The sequence below is a fragment of the Micromys minutus genome (assembly GCF_963924665.1).
Source record: "Micromys minutus genome assembly, chromosome: 16".
NCBI lineage: Eukaryota > Metazoa > Chordata > Mammalia > Rodentia > Muridae > Micromys > Micromys minutus.
Genome location: NC_137985.1, coordinates 37,883,349 through 37,887,876, shown reverse-complemented (window position 1 = coordinate 37,887,876; position 4,528 = coordinate 37,883,349). Strand labels below are relative to the sequence as shown.

Below are 4,528 nucleotides of genomic sequence, written 5' to 3'. Positions count from 1 at the left end.
TCTGAGTAGGCCCTGAGCAAAATCCAGCAGGAAACGTGTGTGTGTGTGTGTGTGTGTGTGTGTGTGTGTGTGTGTGTGTGTGTGTGTAGCTGTCTTAGACACACCAGAAGAGGACATCAGATCCCATTAGATATGGTTGTGAACCATTATGTGGTTGCTGGGAATTGAACTCAGGACCTCTGGAAGAGCAGTTAGTGCTCTTAACCACTGAGCCATCTCTCCAGCCCAATTGTGGTTTCTTAATAGCATGCTGTAAGTGTGCTTAGTTGGACATTTTACAGTGATGTCATATACGCAATTACCCATACCTACATAAGTAGTCTCCAGGCCATGTGCACTTCATGCCTGGAAGGACAAGATGCCTTAGCAAGCATGCCTCAGACAGGGTTTGTACACTTGACATCAACCAGATTAACAGTAGAATATAACACAGTAGTGTGTTAACCATTTTGAATTACTCTCATGAAATCCTTGAGGTAATTAACTTATAAAGAGAAAAGGTTTATGTTTGGCTTGTGGTTCAGGACTGAACAATGGTGAGGGTTCATACTAGCAGGAGCATGTGTAGTGCTTACATCATAAGTCAGTCATATATATATATATATATATATATATATATATATATATATATATATATATATAAAACAAATGGACAAATGGTCGTGAGCCACCATGTGGTTGCTGGGAATTGAACTCAGGACCTCTGAAAGAGTAGTCAGTGCTCTTAACCAGTGAACCATGTCTTCAGCCCCTAGGGCTCATTTATTAAAGTATCTTCCACCTTTGATTTGTTGTTGTTGTTGTTGTTGGTACTGGTGGTTTGTTTTGTTTAACAGACATTTATTACTTTAGTTGAACAACCTCTAAACACGGCGACTTGTTTTGCTGAACAGAAAAGAATTTTCAGTCTCAAGACTTTGAGTCTAGTATTTTCTGGGCATCAAATCATCCTTTTAAATCTCCGAAGAAAAATCAGTTTGATACCAAGCCAGCTGTTCAAAACAGCAAACCCAGATAGGGGCAATTTCTGTTTCTTCTGCACTCAAACTGACTGTGGGAAACTACTCCAAGGCACGGCACAAACAGAAATAAAACATGGTATGTGTGGCCTTTGTGAAACATGAATGTCCAGACAGCACCAGGGACCAGCAACCCCGTGGGTAGATTGTACAATGAAATCACATTACCAATGGACTTTACTCACCCAAGATGAATTGAATGGAAGCCCCCGCTTTTGGTTTTTCTCTATTGTGGACTGGAATAGACATTTTTTTCTAGTCCTGGAACTAGAGATTCACACACCAGCTGCTCTTAAAGCTTAATGTTTGCATGCTTGGTCACAGTTTAGTATGTTTACTTGGCTGATAACTTGCAACCACACGGATATTAGCCTACAAATCCTAATGGAAATGATCTGCCCTAAATATGCCCTACCCCATCCAATGTTCAATCTTCACCAGCTTCAAAAATTCCACAAGTGTCAAACCCATACTCTACACCCAACAGAACGTGAAACCTCTTTCAACAAATTCACCTGGTCTATGAATTATAGTTGATCTCACTTTCCTATGCGTATTCACAAACAGGTTTGAAACCCTCTTCCTACACATTTCTGAGCAAAATCCAACTCTAAAGTTTGCATTCATCCACCTCCTGAGCAGGCAGGCCGTCACCCCAGTGAACCAGAAGACACCCTCATAAAGCTGTATAATCTATCTCATATCCTATGCACCAAACACATCTAGGGCTACTTTCAGGACTAGTACAGGGTCTTGCACACAGGACACCACTTGGCGCACTATACACTTAATCCCCTAAGCAAATAACGCAAAGAACGCACTTCAGAAACAAGATACACCACCACTTGCAGTTTTCAATCCTCGCAGAAAGCACTCACGACAACCCGTAGACTAGTTTTAACAGACGAATAACAAACACCTTTATGCAGAAATGACTGTCCTAAATTGCTGATTGGATATGAATTTTACAGATATTACATGTGTTACGGTAACGGTGGAGTTGGAGAGTGTAGTGCCTTCTCCAGGCTGCACGGCGAGATCCACCAATAGTGTGGTGGAACTTGTGACCCTTTCCAAGGCCACGACTCTTGCAGCCAGCAGATGTCAGCCCGCGCATCTCTCCGGGCTTGTGGACTGGTTTGGTGATCCGCTGGGTGTCAGGATTTCTTCTGATAGCTTTATGGAACGGATCAATGAGGATAACTTCAAAAAATGTATATGTGGAATCTTCACCAACCCAGTAGGACTCTCAAAGCCCCACAGTGGCGCCCAGGTCTCTCCTCAGCCACAGACTGAAGGCTTCGGGCAAATTTCTGCTGGCTAACGCCATGGTGGACAGGCTTGCCATAAGTTGCACCCTTAGGAACTGGGTGTTTGCGACCACCACGTCAGACACGAATCCTGTAAATGGCATAACCTTGCTTAGCCTTGTACCCCAGCCTTCGAGCTTTATCCGCGTGGGGCAGGAAGCCCTGTGCAGCGCGGAGAGCTGGCGGTTTTGCCAGCAGCGGACCCTCAGAAGAAAGCACGTCACGTCGGACTGCTTCTTCCTCCACAGCTCCAGTATGCACTCATCTTGGCTCACCTGATGGCTATTGCCCTTCTCCCACAATCCCTTTTGTGGCTCCTCCCCCCACCTTGGTGGCCCTCCTTCCGGTGGGGCGGGGTGGTAGTGGTGTTTTGTTTGATTTTTTTTTTGAGACTGGGCTTAGGCTGCCCTGAAATTCACTGTGTAGCAGGGGCTTGTTTGCCAGCTCCCACTTTCATTCTTAGCTTTCTTATATTCAGAATCACCAACCCAGGGAATGGTGCCACCCATGGTGGGCCGGGCCCTCCAATAGCAAACAAAGATCAAGATAATCCCTCACAGACATGTTCACAGGCCTATCTGACTGGGTGAGCCGTCAATTGAAACTCCCTTCTGAAGTGACTCTAGGCTGAGACAAGCTGACAGTTACACCTAAGTAGGTCAGATCGAGGCCTACCATGGACCCAGTTCAGTAAACATTGCTCAAAAGCAGTGACCCCAAGAAGCAACCTAGTGAAGCTTGGCTCTAAAATGCATGCATAGTGTCTGAGGATGTGAGAGACTGAAGGACACAGCCACCGCCAGTGACAGCATCCTTCCTACCTCAGGGTAATGCAGCAGAGGTCTTGGAGAGGCTCCCTTCTTCCGCTGAAATGAACATCTTGCCTGCCTTCCTCCCCAGCAACTGCCCTTGGTTACTTTGAGCGGTGGGGGCTCATTCACCCCGAGAGAGGTCTTCCACTCCAGAAAAGGCATCAGGAAGCAACCGTGTCCCAGCCCTCCAAGGCACTGCCTTCCCAGGGCACTGTGACAGAGGTGGGGGTGGGGCTGAGCAGGAGAAGCAGCAGTGGAAGCTAAATGAGGTAGGAGCCTGAACCTGAGCAGGAAGCAGTCACAGAGGCCTCTCTTCCTTCATTCGCATGGCAGGAAGCCTAGTGGAAAAGACAGACGTCAGGAAGTGCAGTCCAGGGGAACCAGCGGGGTCTCTGACATCAGCAGTCACTTCAGCAATCAGGAGTACTAAGGCCTGGCTAAACTTGTGGAGAGAGGCCAGGCCGGTGAGGCCAAAATTGTGAGGGCCTCAAACCCTGCTTTTTTTGTGAGGGAAGTCTCTCTCCGGGAGCTGCGGCTCCACCTAGCTCTGGGCGCACCAACAATTGTCATTCAGGGTTTCCCTGTGGGTCCACATACCTTGCACCCCGAGGCCTTTGGCCTTAGAACGGCGTGTATGTTCTGAGGGGCAGAAATCCAAGCATTCGCCATGGCCTGCACTCCTGAGTTTCATATTCCTTCCATCTGTCTGTCTATCCACTGTTACGGTGTCATACTGAGGACAAGGGGAACAGCTGTATAAGGGTGAGCTTTCCTGCCCTCAATAAATAGGTCTGGGAGCTTCCTCTGTGCTGGCTAGACTTCGTAGTTTGGGAAGGTGCTATGCAGATTGGGGGTGGTATTACTCAGCTGGTGATCTGGGTGCTAAGTCAGCCAGGCCAGATATGCCCACTGGTGAAATAGTGGCCAATGTGCCCTAGGGCAGCCATTGGCTTTCTGATTAGACCTGAGGCCTATGACCCAGGAAGGAATTCATGTCTGACATTTTAAACCTGGTCCACACCCCTGGGCTGGAGAAGTGATAGGCCCAGGTGTGGGAGGGAGAGCTGTTTTGCTAAATGCACATGATGTGGTCAAGAAATTGCCCCTGCACAACAATGTCAACCAACCAGACCCCCCCAGAGCTCCCAGGGACTAAACCACCACCCAGAGAGTACACATGGAGGGACCCATGGCTCCAGCCGCATATGTAGTAGAGGATGGCCTTGTTGGGCATCAGTGGGAGGAGAGGCCCTTGGTTCTGTGAAGGCTCAATGCCCCAGTGTAGGGGAATGCCAAGGCAGAGAGGTGGGAGTGGGTGGGTGGATGGGGGCGCACCCTCATAGAAGCAGCAGGAGGGGGGATGGAATAGGGGGTTCCCAGAGGGGAA

General features: G+C 48.3%; 1 pseudogene across 1 annotated transcript; it reads right to left on the bottom strand.

Moving 5' to 3' along the window:
• Window positions 1-1,959: 1,959 nt before the first annotated feature.
• Window positions 1,960-3,810, bottom strand: LOC308431222 (large ribosomal subunit protein eL15-like; annotated as a pseudogene). The gene is made up of 2 exons: window positions 3,739-3,810; window positions 1,960-2,619 (listed from the first exon to the last, which is right to left on the bottom strand). The product of its transcript is annotated as a large ribosomal subunit protein eL15-like (transcript).
• Between the last annotated feature and the right edge of the window lie 718 nt (window positions 3,811-4,528).